This window comes from Marmota marmota, unplaced genomic scaffold (genome assembly GCF_001458135.2).
Source record: "Marmota marmota marmota unplaced genomic scaffold, marMar, whole genome shotgun sequence".
NCBI lineage: Eukaryota > Metazoa > Chordata > Mammalia > Rodentia > Sciuridae > Marmota > Marmota marmota.
The window spans coordinates 6,894,891-6,910,867 of NW_026000243.1; the positions used below are offsets into that span (position 1 = coordinate 6,894,891).

Below are 15,977 nucleotides of genomic sequence, written 5' to 3' on the forward strand. Positions count from 1 at the left end.
TAAAAAAAAAAAAAAAAAAAAAAAAAAAGAATACAAGCAATAATAAGTGTTGGCAAGCATGGGGAAAAAGAGTACACTCATACATTGCTGGTGGGACTGCAAATTGATGCAACCACTAAGTAGCATGGCAATTCCTCAGAAAACTTGGAACCACTATTTGACCCAGTTATCCCACTTCTCGGTTTATACCCAAAGGACACAGCCACATTAATGTTTACAGCAGCTCAATTCACAATAGCTAAACTATAGAACCAATCTACATGCCCTTCAACTGATGAATGGATAAAGAAAATGTGCTACATATATACAGAATGGAATATTACTCAGCCTTAAAGAAGAGTGAAATTATGGTATTTGCAGGTAAATGATTGGCGTTGGAGAATATCATGCTAAGCGAAATAAGCCAAACCCCAAACCAAAGGCCAAATGTTTTCTCTGATAAGCAAATGCTGATCCATAATGGGGAAAAGGGAATGAAGGAATTTTGGATTGTGCATAGGGGAATGAGGGGAAGGGAGAGGGTATATGGATGGGAAGAACAGTGGAATGGAACCGACATTATTACCCTATATACATGTATGATTACACTACCAGTGTGACTCTGCACCATGTACAGCCAGAGGAAGAAGTTGTGCTCCATTTGTGTACAATGTATCAAAATGCATTCATTCTACTGTCAAGTATAACTAATTAGAACAAATTAAAAAATAAAAAGAAGAGACTTTACATATATAGAGAAGGGGAAGGGGTATATAATATTTGCCATTAGAGCAAACATGAGTGCATTTTTTTTAACAATGAATTTTTTTTTTTAGTTGTAGTTGGACACAATACCTTCATATTATTTATTTATTTTTATGTGGTGCTGAGAATCGAACCCAGAGCCTCACACATGCTAGGCAAGCACTCTACTGATAAGCCACAACCCCAGCCCCCAATGAGTGCATTTTTAACAAGTTTTTTGAGAAAGTTCCAGGGCAAGAAATTAAGGATATGCTTAGGGACTAGTGACTATGAGAGAGAAAAGCCTCAAACAGTTAGGATGGATCTAAAAAGGTCTACAAAGGCCACAAGTGCAAGGTGAAGAATTTAAACTTTATTCAATTAGCCTACAGTTTATAAAGTTTGTGGACTAGTTTTACTAGGATCAAATAGGGAGTTATTTGAAAAACAAACTCCAGAATCTCACCCCTGAAGATGGTAATGCAATTAATTACAGGGGTAAAAGGAAATACAAAATGTTTATAAACTTCCCCAAGTGATCCTTAAATGAGCCAAATCTGGCTTAACTCCTGCACAGTAGGGAAAGAAAAATACCTCATCATAGCAGTGACAATTTGGGAAATCACTCTAGAAGTAACATGAAGGCCTGATTACAATGAGCCCAGACCACCTTTGGTAAGCACTGGACAAAGATTAAAGCTCTGAATTCCTACTCTGACTTAGTAACATTAATAAATATTCTTACACAAACTATCAATGGACAAAGTCACCACCTTTAAAAAAATTTTTTTTATTGGTAAACAAAACTTAGTTAAAAGACTTGTATATCTTCTTTCAAAACAACAAAGCAAGTCAGGCACAGTTGCACACATCTGTAATCCCAGCAATTCAAGAAGCTGAGGCTGGAGGATCCCAAGTTTGAAGCCAGCCTCAGTGCTTAGCAAGGCTCTAAGCAACTTAGTAAGACCCTGACTCAAAATAAAAAATAAGAAAAGCTGGGGATGTAGCTTAGTGGCAAAACATTCTTGGGTTCAATTTCCAGTACCAAAAGAAAAAAACTAAAAACAAAATTTACAAATCACCATCTTCCCTAATGTCTGTATGATCTTTATATCTCAGAACTTAGAGAAGACTGGGGTCCAATTATGGTGAACATAATTGTTTACTTTGCCAACCAGACTGCTCTCATGGGGATTATCTCCTAGCTCCCCTTTACCACATAGTTACAGGCAAATTTACACCTGAATGTAAACACAGATTTGCAGAGGACATTTGAAGACTGAGAGATTGCTGCAGATGACTCACTAAACAATACTAAACATTCATGTTTTTCACTATGGATACTAGACTTGCAAAAGCTCCAAGAACATGCCCAGGTCCCTTCTCAATAGCAGCTTTCATTCACAAAACAACTAGTAGGGAGATAGATAGCATCTATGGCTCTGGTTTACCTCTGCATGGAAAGTATCTGCCCCACATATCTTAAGTTTTTCTGTTGAAGTAGCAGTTGCAGTAACTAGGAGACTCCCAGGTGGGTCGTCTATGGCCTAAAAAGCCTTCCTTACTGGCGATTCTGGGTAGTAACTATGACTTAAGTCACAACCCAAGTCCTTAGGATAAAATCCTGCATTATGTAAAAAGAGGCACAGGCTTAAGTGTTAATCTGTTTCCTTAATAAATTCAAGTGTTTCAAAATATTCTAAGAAAAAAATAAGTATTATAATTGCTTAGAAGAAAAGTATTTTAGAGCATAGTTTTCCTAATTAATGTAAGAAAAAAACAATTTAATTACTATTCACTCTTCCTCAACTCCTGAAAAATACAGTTATTAGTTCAAAGAGACTGAAACATAACTCTGACCCAAGGCTAAGAAGCAAAAAGATATTAGTCTGAAGTAATTCCCTTTAATATCTAATTCCTACCTGTTGTAAAGAGGTTAATGTGGCCTGATTTTCATTTTCAAATTCCCATTCCTCATCCTCAGTCCCTTGTTAGCAAAGCTAAATGTGAAATGCAGAAGAGTTTAAAAAAATTTTTTAATTAAAATTTTTAAAAAATACAAGTATTTGATTAACAACATGGTGAACCCAAGTAGAAGACATATTAAAGCAGGTATTGACATCATTAAAACTTAATCTTGGGTTGGAGGTGTGACTCATGGTAAAGCACTAGCATATAAGAGGACCGGCATTTTATCCCCAGCACTGCAAAACAGTGGGAGGGAAAATCTTAGGCAGGGGCTCAGTGGTACAGTGTGTACTTTGCTATGAAGCTATAGGTTCAATCCCCAATACAAAACAAAGCAAAAAAAAAGGCCAAGACTGTTGGCTCTCCCCTATCATACCAGTGACTCGGGAGGCTAAGGCAGGAGGATCACAAGTTTGAGGCCAGCCTCAGCAACTTAGCCCAAGCAACTTATCCCAAGCAACTTAGCAAAACCCTGTTTCAAAATGAAATTTAAAAAAGGGCTGGGGATGTAGCTCAGTGGCTTTTGCCCAGCTTGTTTTTTTGGTATCAAAATAGTATATTCTAAAAAACAAGCCATTCTGATTGGGACAAGGTGAAAAACTCAATGTAGTTTTATTTTGCATTTCCATGATGGGTAAAGATGTTGACCATTTTGAAAGTCTCTTTATTTCTATTATTAAACAATTGACTTGGGAATAAACATCTCTTGACTATAAGCATGGGTTCGCTCTCACCCAATATATTTCACCAGAAAATATATTTCGAATTCAAATTGATAGACTTTTCAAACTATGGTAATTAGCATTTTTTTTCTACATTGAGAGTCAAAATAGAAGCTTTCAGGTTTAGAGCACTCAGCAGTAAGTATTCTTTGCAAATACATAACTAGATCATTTCATTCAGGTATAATGTAGGACATGCTAGATTCCTTTGTAAATTCATTGAAGGAGTTAAATGAAATTACAAAATTGTAATCCTTTAACAAATGTAGCTCTTTTTTTAAAAAAATCAGCATAATTGGGCTGGGGCTGTAGCTCGTGGCAGATCACTTGCCTTGCACATGTGAGTAACTGGGTTCTATCCTCAGCACCACATAAAAGTGAACAAATAAAATAGAGGTATGCTGTCCATCTACAACTACAAAAAAAATCAGCATAATCATAGGCCATTTGATTCAAAATGTACACTGTAGAAAGGCAGCTACTTAAGTAAACAACTAGTGAATAGTAACAATTACAGCTGCTGCCATTTACTGAGCACCTATAAGGTACAGGCACTGTGAGATGTCCTTTAAATATTAGCTTTCAAAACAATTCTCACCACAACCAAGAATGGTTACTTGACCATGGTCGTAGCACTAAGTGGGATCTAATCCCAGATATTTATTACTACAGAGTTTGGACCTCTTTTCCTTTCCCCAGAAACAGCTTTCACCCTAGGCAAAGCTGCCAAGAACCCCAAGAGGAAATGGACTGGCTACTGTCTCCTTGTCTCCCACTAGATGATATAATCAGGAGGCTAGACTTCATCTCAAGGAAACTAGAGGAGGTTGTAATTTACTAAACCCACACAAGCAGATTTAATTGAGCAAATTGCTCAACAGCCCGGGAGCTGGGCAATTATAAACCTATAGTGAAAGGTTCCCATTGTAAAAAATTGAATAATACTTTTTAAAAACACAGTATTTATCAAATGCCTGTTCTGTGTACAGCACTGTCTTAGGAAAATGGAAGAACACACTGAATGGAATATTTTGTGAAAATATTCAGCAGTAAAAAACAATATTCAGCAGAGGAGGATAATATAAATAGCATTTATCCACTGCTATGTGTACAGATCATAGAAACCCTCAAATATTAATTGAATCAATTCAGATCATAAAAATAAATTACTCCAAGTATTTTTTTCTGGTTCTCAAGAGCATATATTTCTCTAATAATGGAAATGATAGGTTTACAGCAGGCTTTTTATTTTCTTGATAATGCTGAATTGTCTTTCAAAGTAGTTACACTAATTTATACTCTTTCTAACCATGTATGAGGGTCTCTACTGCTCAACATGCTCAGGATTTGGTATTGCCTACCTTAACTTAGGTGTACAGTGTTAAGGCATTTACATAGTGGGTATAATTTGCATTTCCTTTGCTACTAATAAAATGGAAAATCTTTTCATATATTTATTAGAAATGTGAATTCTCCTTTTCTGAAGTGCCCATTTGAGGCTGTTCCACTGTCTATTAGTATATGCTGCATCTTGCTTATGAATCCCTTCTCGATACTACTAAAACCATAAATATACTCTCCTATGGGCCGGGTTGTGGTTGAGAGAGCTTGCCAAGCATGCATGAGGCACTAGGTTTAATCCTGGCACTACACAAAAATAAACAAAGGTATTATGTCCATCTACAACTAAAAAATATTTTTTTAAAAATAAATATCCTCTCCATACAGGTTGTAATTCTGCAACCTATACACTCAGAAAAATGAGAAATTATATCCCATCTGATTCAAATGTAGGATATGTCAAGATCATTGTACTGTCATGTGTAACTAATTAAAACAAATAAAAAGTAGATTGCAAATAAGTATAAATGTAAAATAAATATAAGTCTGTATACTGAAAAACATATATTTTTTAGTTGTTGCTAGACCTTTATTTATTTATTTATATGTGGTGCTGAGGATCGAACCCAATGCCTCACACATACTAGGCAAGTGCTCTACCACTGAGCCACAACCCCAGTCTCTCCTATATTAAACTTTTAAAAGCTTTATTGTTTTGCCTTTCATCTGCCATGCCTCTTAGGTCATTTTAATCAAGTGTTTTTGCATATAGATGAGACTATTTCCAGAGTCCTTATATTTTTTACTGATCTAATACTATTAATCCAACTGATGCCAATATCTCACACAGTCTTAATTACTGTAGTTCTAAATCTCTAGAACAGAAGCTTCCAACTTCTCTTTTTCAAGGGTGTTATGCATTTTCATGGGCCATTACAAACGTTTTTAAATTGTCTAGTTTGTAAAAATTTGCTAGGATTACACTAAATTTATATCAGTTTCCAGAAGATGGGCACCTTTACAAAATTGAATCTCTAATTCTTGAACCACTGTGCTGTACATTAACTTAGGTTTTATTTAAAGTCACACAATAGTAAGTCTTATACATATTTTGTTACACTCAAAATATATCTGCAGAGCTAAAGGTTGCAGTTCAGTGACAGAGTGCTTACCTAGCATGAGGAAGGCCCTGTGTTCAATTCTCAGCATCACAAATACATACATATATATTTATATTTACATATATGTAAATATAAACAAATATTTACATATATGTACACACATATATAAGAGATTTATAACAGTTAAAAACTGCTGACTTGAGCCCAGTGTGGTGGCACACACCTGTAATCCCAATGACTTGGGAAGTGAGGCAGGAGGATGGTAAGTTTGAAGACAGCCTTGGCAATTTAACAAGATCCTGTATCAAAGTAAAAAATAATATGGGCTGGGGATATGGTAGTGCACCCCTTGGTTTGAAAGAAAAAAAAGGAGAGAAAGAAAGAAAGCCAGCCACTCAGTCATGGATCTGAACAAAGGTATTATTTTTTAAATGATATATGAAAAGATATAATTTGGGGGGAGGGGGGGAATTACCAAGTGGCATGGTTTGGGTGTCTCCCAAAAGTCCATGTATTAAAGGCCTAATCCCCAGCTTGGTACTATTAGGAGGTAGTAGAAATTTTAAAAGGTGGTGAGGTCTCCAGGTAACTAGGAGCATGTCCTCAAGGGGGGGACTGTGGGACCCTAGTCTCTTCATCTTTTTACTTCCCAGCTATGAGGAGAGCAATTTTGCCCCTCTAACATGTTCCTGCCATGATTTTGCTGCCTTATTACAGGATCAAAAGCAATGGGGTCAATTGAACATGGATTGGAAATCTCCAAAACTGAGCGAAATAAACCTTTTCTCTTTACAAGCTGATTATCTCAGGTATTTACAGTAATAGAAAGCTAACCAACACATATAGAGTGCACAGGATGAATATATATAAATATGAATGTAAAATTCCTTAAAATTTTTAAATGAAACAAAGTTCATCAAAATGCAATGGCTGCTGCCAGGTATGGTGGCACATGCCTGTAATCCCAGCAGTTTAGGAGGCTGAGACAGAAGAATCAGACAGAAGAGTTCAAAGCTAGACAGAAGAATCAGACAGAAGAGTTTAAAGCCAGCCTCAGCAACTGCAAGGCGCTAAGCAACTCAGTGAGACCCTGTCCCTAAATAAAAGACAAAATAGGGCTGGGGATGTAGCTCAGTGGTCAAGTACCCCTGAGTTCAGTCCCTGGTACAAAAAAAAAAAAAAAAAAAAGCAATGGCTGCTACATAATTTCATGTTAATTCTTAAACTATAAATACAATTATATAATATAGTTATATCGTAGTTATATCTCACTTCAGCAGGTTTAAGATACTTGAGATAACCTGCATGTCACATAAACAAGTGTCTTAAACATTACTCTTTGTAAGTTCTTAAATTTATCAAATGATGAACTATTTAAAATCCAGAGACTGGATGGCTAAGGATGTAACTCAGTGATATAGAGCTTGCTTAGTGTGCTCTAAGCCTTGGGTTCAATCCCCAGTACCAAAAAAAAAAAAAAAAATCTGTTTTCAAAATCTAGGGGTAGGTGTGAGGGTAACAGTCCAGTGGTCAAGTGCTTGGCTGGTATGTCCAGGCCTTGAATTTAATCCCATCACTGTATAAATAAATAAATAATACAGAGTAATTTTGAACTCATCAACTTCAATGGAATAAAGGAAGAGATGAACAAATAAAGACAAAGAGATTGAAACCTCATTAATACATGTACCATTGCTTGAGACTGAGAACCCAGCCCTTTGTTCCTATTGGCTATCTCCCCACTCTTGTCTAATTCACTAAACTTCTGTCATCTTTTTCTCATTTGTAAAATTGAACATTTCTATCAATGTCACATGTTAAGAACTAAATATAAACAGGTGCCTTGGAAAGGATACTTCAAAAATTAGTCAAACACAAAGCAATAGTTAAAGGAATTATAGCTATTCCCCTACCAGAAGAACATTATATTACGAGTGCCTATAATCATGGTTGTTGCAACACTGAAAATAACCCCTAACAAATTGCTTTCAAAATCTTCAAGGAATGGTAGGATTTGCTTTTTAAAAGAATTTTTGGTCTTGCCATGTGATGCCCTCTCCCATGTTGGGATATAGCAAGAAGGCCCTCACCAGAAGCCAGCACCACGCTCTTATACTTCCAGCCTCAGGAACAATAAGTTAAATAAAATTCTATCCTTTGTAAGTCATTTAAAAAAAAATTTCAGAAGAAAAAAACATCTGAAACCATTTCTAATGTCTTAATGAATTCACTTCTGCCAGGTGTGGTGGTACACACCTATAATCCCAGGGACTCAAGAGGCTGATGCAGGAGGATCACAAGTTTGAAACCAGCCTTAGCAACTTTGTGAGACCCTGTCTCAAAAACTGAAGAGGGCTGGGGATGTAGCTCAGTGGTAAAGCAACCATGGGTTCAATCCCCAGTGCTGGGGGGAGGGGGGAAGTAGAAATAGGTGAAATTAATTGTAATAATATATTTTATCTAAATCAAACCAATATATTTTCTTTTCACCATGTAATCAATATTTTAGATACTGAGGTGTATTTTTTTCATACTAAATCTAAAAATCTGTTGTTATATATTTCACACGTACAACATTAGCCACTTTCAAATGTTTAAGAGCCACAGGTAGTCTAGTGCCTACAGTACTGGACACAACAGATCTAAGGGATAGCTCTTCTAAAGATCACAGCAAGTAACAGACTGTGAATTGTAACATCAGAGTCAGACTGTAAAAGTGGGCAAAAACCAGGGGTACTTAGTTCTAATATTATGGAATTAAATAGCTTAATGCCAGAGTAGGGAAAAGGAAAGCATCTTCAGTATGGACCAAAATAATGAAAAGCTCTCCACTAACCCTCTGTTCCTTTCCAAATTCCAGAATCAGGGCAGGACCATTGTGGAAAATGTCCTCCCTTTTTTTGTGTTTTTTTGTTGTTGGTGGTGATGGTGGTGATAATGGAGGTGTTAGTACTGATACTAAGTACAGTACCCATATGCTAAGTACACACTCTACCACTGAGCTATACCCTAGTCCCCCAATTTTTTTCTAACTCATTAGCCAAATTCTCTTCATTAATTTATTAAAGTACCTACAACAAATTGTCTTATTTTTTAGGGGGGAATAGTACATGCCATACCCCAGCTCAGCAATTTACCACTAAGCTCCATCCTCAGCCCTTTTTATTTTTTGAGACAGGGTCTCATTAAGTTGCTGAGGCTGGCCTCAAGTTTGTAATCCTCCTAATTCAGCCTCCCAAGTCGCTGGGATTACAGGTGGGGCTCATGCCCAGCTCCAGGACAAATTTAAACAATAACTTCTGCTTGTGAAAAATAAATTGCTGAACTGGGTGTGTTTATACTCTTCCAGGTGGGGTTGAGAGAAGACTGTGTATTTTAGTGGCAATAGGTCAAAGTACATTAGCTTTCTAGTTTAAAACAAACTCTGTCTAAAACGACAAGGAGATTTAATATTTGCTTTTCCCAAATCATTTTTACCAAGTTAAATTATACAGATACCATCTATTTACCAGTGCTTAATATGTAAATTTATTGAGGACACTAAAATTACAGCTCAGTAGTTTCAGCTCTGATTAATTCTGCTTGTTATCCAAAAATCTATCACTATCAATTAGGTGAAGCTTTTAAAAGGTAAAATGTATTAAAATCTTATTCTCCCAGCAGGTCAGGAGTCTGAGGCAGGAGGATTGCAAGTTCAAAGCCAGCCTCAGTAATTTAGCAAAGTCCTAAGCAACTTAGTGAGACCCTGTCTCAAAGTAAAAATTTTTAAAAAGGGCTGGAGATGTGGCTCAGTGGTGCAGTGCCCTGGTTCTAAATAAAATATTCTTTTAATGCAAAGAACTTCATGATGCCCCCTTTTCAAATAATGGGATAAACTACTAAAAAAGTGGCAAATCATCAGTGAAATTTTTAGGAACCTATTAAAACAAAATAGATACTACACTTAATGCTACATTTTTGAAAATATTTTATGCATAAACACAAAGATTAAAAACACTTTAAAATATCAGGATTATCTCTAATTATAATTTAGGGTTTTTTAATGCTCTTTCTATGTTTTCTATGTTTTCTACCATGGATGCATTATTGTTAGAAGAAAAACAAAACAGGCAAGTGGAAGCTGAAGCAATGCCAACCAATTTGGGATTACATTGGATTGACATGCCATAATTTCTAAAAGCATCCAAGGACCTTGCCTTATACATTATACATCCTCACCTACATTTAGATTTACAACATAGAATGCACACATTATGTAGTAAAGTAAGCTGTAAAACATTAGAGAACGTAAATGGCTTTTTTTGGAAGAACAGAGAACAATTCAGCACCCTTGCAAAATAAATAACATTATAGCTAAAACTGAGTGCTTACAGAATCAGAGGATTCACAAGACGGTTTTTGCCCCACCCCCACCCCCAACAGGAGGAGTTCTCTGAACCACACCTCTAGCCCTACAGATTTGAGACAGCAGCTCAAGAAATTGCTGAGGCTGACCTTGAACTTGGGATCCTCCACCCTCAGTGGGATTACAGGCAAGCACCACCACCACCCCTGCTGGCAGGAAACAATGTCTCCAAAGTACAAAATGTAAACCTTCTACTAAATGCCACTGGATTATTCACTTTAAAATGGTTCGTTTTACGTTGATTTCACAATTATTTGGGAAAAGTAAACACATCAAAAGTTAACTTGATTAATACACCAGACTATATAAACACTTTGCTTTGCCCCCCAAACAATACTAATTTTCTTTTTAATCTTGTTTTCTTCATTCTAGAGCAACAAATAAGCATGTCCAATGTAAAAGCTACTGTGATACTGGCGGTGGAATGGATAAATACAAAAGAATACAGTGTAACACTGTATATCCTCCTGCCTTCAAGAAGCTTACAGCTGTGGAGTTATTACATCAAAGAGGGATACAGGTCAGAAAAAGAAGCCACAAAACAGGAGTGATGTTTTAATGAAGGTAAGTACTGTTGAGTTAAAAAAAAAAAAAAAAAAAAAAAAAAAAAAAAAAAANGGGTACTGTACTTAGTATCAGTACTAACACCTCCATTATCACCACCATCAATTCCCCCCCCCACACCCGGGTCCGCGGTCGGTTGGCCCCGGCCGGGCTCTGAGATGCGGAAAGAGCTGGGCGCCATTTTGGGTGGGACTAAGCAAAGACGAAACACCCTCCCAGACTATGGGGTACTCTGGACCCTGGCTTATCCAGTTCCCTTAATCCTTTAGGTACTTACACGACGTTGGCTGAGGGGAGCTGGAAGATCAGCGGGTCCCCGATCCTCTCTCCCTAGGGGTGATGGAAATCAAACCCCCCCGCCACCTCCAGGTGGTTCTTCCCGCCGCAGAGTGGGAGCAGCATAAAAGGCGGGGCCTTATTAGCATAATCTGCCTGGCAACCTGATCTCGACGTTATATGATTGGTTACACTCTGTAAACTCCAGGCCGTGCCTAGAGACGAGAAACGCTGGGGCGAACTGACAGGCCCAGATTTAAGAGTCATGACGAAGATCCTGAGACGCTTATTCAGTCGGCAGAGAAGCCAAAAGGAGATTCACACAATGGCCCAATGACTGAAGGCCTCTTTATTTCGTGCTCTACTGTTCACGTAAAATCCAATCGAAGAGCGGGTCTCAGGCGGCGCTCGCCTGCGTTTGTACTCTAAGCCAATCAGAAAGCCCGACTCTTTGCATTCAGGGTCAAGCCCCCTCTGGGGCCTGGACACGGTGGAGGAAAGTATCCAGCGGTGTGTCCACAATAAGAGGAGTGACTGTGCGCGGGGATTCCCAGCCCATATTCCCGCACGCCTGAGAGGCTCAGAGTTCTGGGGAGCACACCAGGGCTGTGGCGGGACAGGCGTCAGCTGGGGCCTTCCCGCCCCACCAGGAGTTTTCATCCCAAGGCTCAGCGCGCCCAGGACACGCCTCAGTCTTAAGTCTTTCAGGGTGCGCCCCGCTGACCCAGGCGCAGCCCATCCACCTTTCAGTCCTTGGGAACCTATCTGCGTTCAGTTCCTGTCAAACCAGAAACCGTCTTCACTGCATCTCTCCTCCCCCCTTTACCATTCTGAAAATTAAATTGAGTTCCATAAACACTGAGAAGCATTAGTTAACTCTGGTTAAACAAGTGATTTAAGCCATTCATTTCTCAACCTCAGACTTCCACATCTTATCCTCTCTTAAAGTTGCCTTCTCAAAGGGCAACAAAGTAGATAGCAGCTCAGGCTTTGGAATACAAACCTCAATTCTAACTACCCGCTGGCAGTAGGGAAGGCAACTAGTTTTCAAAGACCTTGGACCTTTGTACTTTCAGGGAATAGTTTTCTCATCCACCTTTTGAAGATTAAATGAGATCTCTCTTTAAAATACTGAGTAAAGTGCTTTCCTTAGCACACTGCCCAGAACTTAAACAGAATGCTGATGATAAAACCTACAAACTGGCTAAACTATTATCTAACAAAAAAAAAATAAATAAATAAGGGGAAAATGGGGGAGGGGGGACGACAGATATTTCCCCTTGTAGATATTTTCTTGAGAACAGAAAATATCTACAAGGGGAAAAACTAAAATTCATTTGATATTCTCTTTACTGATTTGTTTAAATAATTGAAAATAGTGGAAAGAAGAGGAGAGTGTTCTGTTTTTAAAAATTCAAAAACAGCTGGGCACAGTGAGGCAGGCTGTGATCCCAGGAGGCTGAGGCAGGAGAATCATAAATCCAAGGCCAGTCTCAGCAATTTAGTGAGGACTTAAGTAACTTAGCGAGGCCCTGTCTCAAAATAAAAAAATAAAATAAAATAAAAAGGGCTGGGGATGTGGCTCAGTTGTTAAGTGCCCCTGGGTTCAATCCCTGGTACCAAAAAATAAATAAATAAAGGTTAAGAGTAATAAACCTTGCTGAATTTAATTGAAAAAAATATATAAGGGGATCTGATGAGGTAAACTTTAACATTTTTGGTGAGAAGTGATATTCATTATTCACTCTTTACTGAGTATATGGACATGGAAGTCATTTGCCTTAAGAATGAATATATTGGCTAAGAGAGTCATTAAAATGACCTCTTTTTAGTGTTGTGAGTGACATATTATGCCAAAGGTTGGACAAAAGCTCCCACGCCTTAAAACCCTTGGCCTCTGAGGAGAATTCCTTTTGAGATTCATTAGAATTGGAAGTCTCTGAGGTCTGCTAACCAGAAATGACACAAGAAACCAAAAGAACATTCATCGTGAGATGTGGGCCTATTTGAACCAGAGTGTCCCAGTTATCCTCACGAACTTAAAGAAATGTTCTAAAACTTAGAAGTACACAAATATTACAAGTAGACACCACCCACAGCTTGTTTTTATTCAAGATGGTCTGAAATGAATCTTAGGAATTTGCTTTTTATATGGCTTTAAATAGTTTCTTAAAATTTACACAGTAAAGGGCTGGGGTTGTGGCTCAGCGGTAGAGCACTTGCTAGCTCATGCAAGGTGCTGGGTTCAATCCTCAGCACCACATAAAAACAAATAAAATAAAGGTACAAAAAATTTTACAAAGTATAAGCCATTTATTGTGGTGTACAGAAAATATTTATTATATATGTACTGTATACCAGTCACTGTTCTACACAATGAGGATAGAAGAGGGAACAACAACAACAAAAAATTAACTCCCTGCTCTCATGGAGTTTCCAATCCCAGGGAAGCCACCTAAGAAAATTCATAAATAATTTTAGGTGATAGCCAGACACAATAGTACAGTGTAATCCCATCAACTCAGGAGGCTAAGGCAGGTGGGTTATAAATTCAAAGCCAGCTTCATCAACTGGCCCTAAGCAACTTAGCAAAACCCTGTCTCAAAATAAAAATAAAAATGACTATGGATGTAATTCAGTGCAGTAGTGCCCCGGGTTACATTCCTAGAACCTAATAATAATAATATATCATAATAAACATAATAATAATTTCTCTATTATAATTAATATAATGTGTTATAATAAACATAATAATTATCATTATTCCAGGTGATGATAAATGCTGGGAAGAAAATAAAGCAAGAAATACAAAAAGGTGAGAATGCTGACAATTCAAACAGGGGGTCAGACAACTCCTTTCTAAAAGATACTAACGTGGGCCTGACAGTTAAATGATTGGGGGGGTGGGGCGGGGGTGGGTGGGTAGCCAGTCATGCTAAGATCTTGGAGAACATTCCAGTCTGAGAGAACAGCAAATGGAAAAGCCATGAAACTTTTTTTTTTCAAAGTAGTATGGTGTGCACAAATTCATTCAATTTTCCATTGAAAAAGTATTAATTGGGTGCTTACTGTATGCCAGGCATATATTAGGTGCTTTAGGATTCATCAGTTAACAGACCAAAGGAAAAAATACAAAAATTTGTGCCTTTATGGTACTTTCACTCTGATACACTTAAAAAAAAAAAAAAGAAGAAGAAGAAGAAGAAAAAGAAAATGAAAGGACCAGAGTTGCTGAACACAGGGCAAAGGGCATAGTGATACAAGACAACTTGGGAAACCAGGGAACAGATCATATAAGACTTTGTGGTATTGGAGTTGTTTTAAGTTCATTTTAAGCAAAGGAATGAAACAATTTTTTTTTCTAAGATAACTCTAGCCACTCTGGTGCTTATTTTGTTGGTGGAGGGTACAAGATACTAGAGGCAAGGAATATATATTTCAATGTGCTCTAAGTAGAAAATGATGGTGATCTTAACCAAAACAGGAGCATGAATGAGGGGACATGTGTAAGCACAGATATATTTTGGAGATGAAACCAGAGAACTTGCAAATGGATAAGATATGGGACAGAATGATGTTTGCTGATAATGACAAGAGAATGATCAAAAATTACTACAAAATTGAGACTTGAGCCCGGCATGGTGGCACACACCTACAATCCCAGCAGCTGGGGAAGCTGAGACTGGAGAATCATGAATTCAAAGTCAGCCTCAGCAATGGTGAGGTGCTAAGCAACTCAGTGAGACCCTGTCTCTAAATAAAATACAAAATAGGGGCTTGGGATGTGGCTCAAGCGGTAGCGCGCTCGCCTGGCAAGCGTGCGGCCCAGGTTCAATCCTCAGCACCACATACAAACAAAGATGTTGTGTCCGCCAATAACTAAAAGAAATAAATATTTAAAAAAAAAATTTAAAAAAAAAATACAAAATAGGGTTGGGGATGTGGCTCAATGGTTGAGTGCCCCTGAGTTCAATGCCTGGTACTCCCCCTACCAAAAAAAAATTGAGACTTGACCAAGTAAATGCTGGTATCTTAACTGAGACTAGAAAGAATGGGAGAAATATAGTTAGATAATTGTAGGTAGTCATATTAAGTTTGAAGTATCTTTTGGGACCTCCTAATACTTACCACAGGCTATGTTCTTATACTAACTATATAGAAAGATGACAGTATGCCAATTGTACACCTCAGCCCAAGCCCTGTGCCTGGTCTGTATTGTGAATGGGGAGACACAGAGAAGAAAGAAAGGGAGGGAGGGAAGGAAGGAGGGGAAAGAAAGAGAGAGAAAGAAAGATTTTTTTCAGAAATCCAAAAAGACACACTATAAAGGCAGCTGGGTTTCAAGGGAGGGATAGGGACTGGAAATAAAATTTTGAAATAACCAAATAAAGCTTTATTTAGCTACATAGACTTAGAGCAGGGATGTAGTTCAGAGTTGGATCATTGCCCAAATACATATTAGCTGAGGTCTAATTAGTTGCAGCCATCTAATGACGATTAGAGAAGAAACAGAAGCCTGATGTGACTATAAATCTAGCTACCTTGGAGGATTTCAAGTTCAAGGCCAGCTTGGGCAATCTAGCCAAACTCTGTCAAATAAAATAACATAAAATAAAATAATGGCGGGGGATGTAACTCAGTGGTAGAGTACTTGCCTGGCGTGTGTCCTGGGTTCTATCCCTGTTATGGTTTGGATATTAGGTGTCTCCCAAAAGCTCATGTGTGAGACAATGCAAAAAAAGTTTAAAGATGAAATGATTGGATTATGAAAGGTTTTACCTAATCAGTACATTAATCCTCTGACAGGCAGGTAGGGTGTGGCTGGAGGAGGTGGGTCTCTAATTGTGTGCCTTTGGG

At 37.9% G+C, this 15,977-nt stretch overlaps 1 protein-coding gene and 1 pseudogene across 2 annotated transcripts in view; one reads left to right on the forward strand and one right to left on the reverse strand.

The window, feature by feature from the left end:
* The window catches only part of Prdm10 (PR/SET domain 10), a 93,419-nt gene extending 81,894 nt beyond the window's left edge, over positions 1–11,525 (reverse strand). For both annotated transcript variants that reach the window (XM_015499044.2, XM_048796224.1), the window contains exon 1: positions 11,122–11,525. The gene's annotated coding sequence lies outside the window, so the exon portion shown is untranslated. The remainder of the gene's footprint in view (positions 1–11,121) is intronic.
* Positions 11,526–15,231: 3,706 nt separating this feature from the next.
* On the forward strand, positions 15,232–15,355 carry LOC125614054 (annotated as a pseudogene).
* Positions 15,356–15,977: the final 622 nt, after the last annotated feature.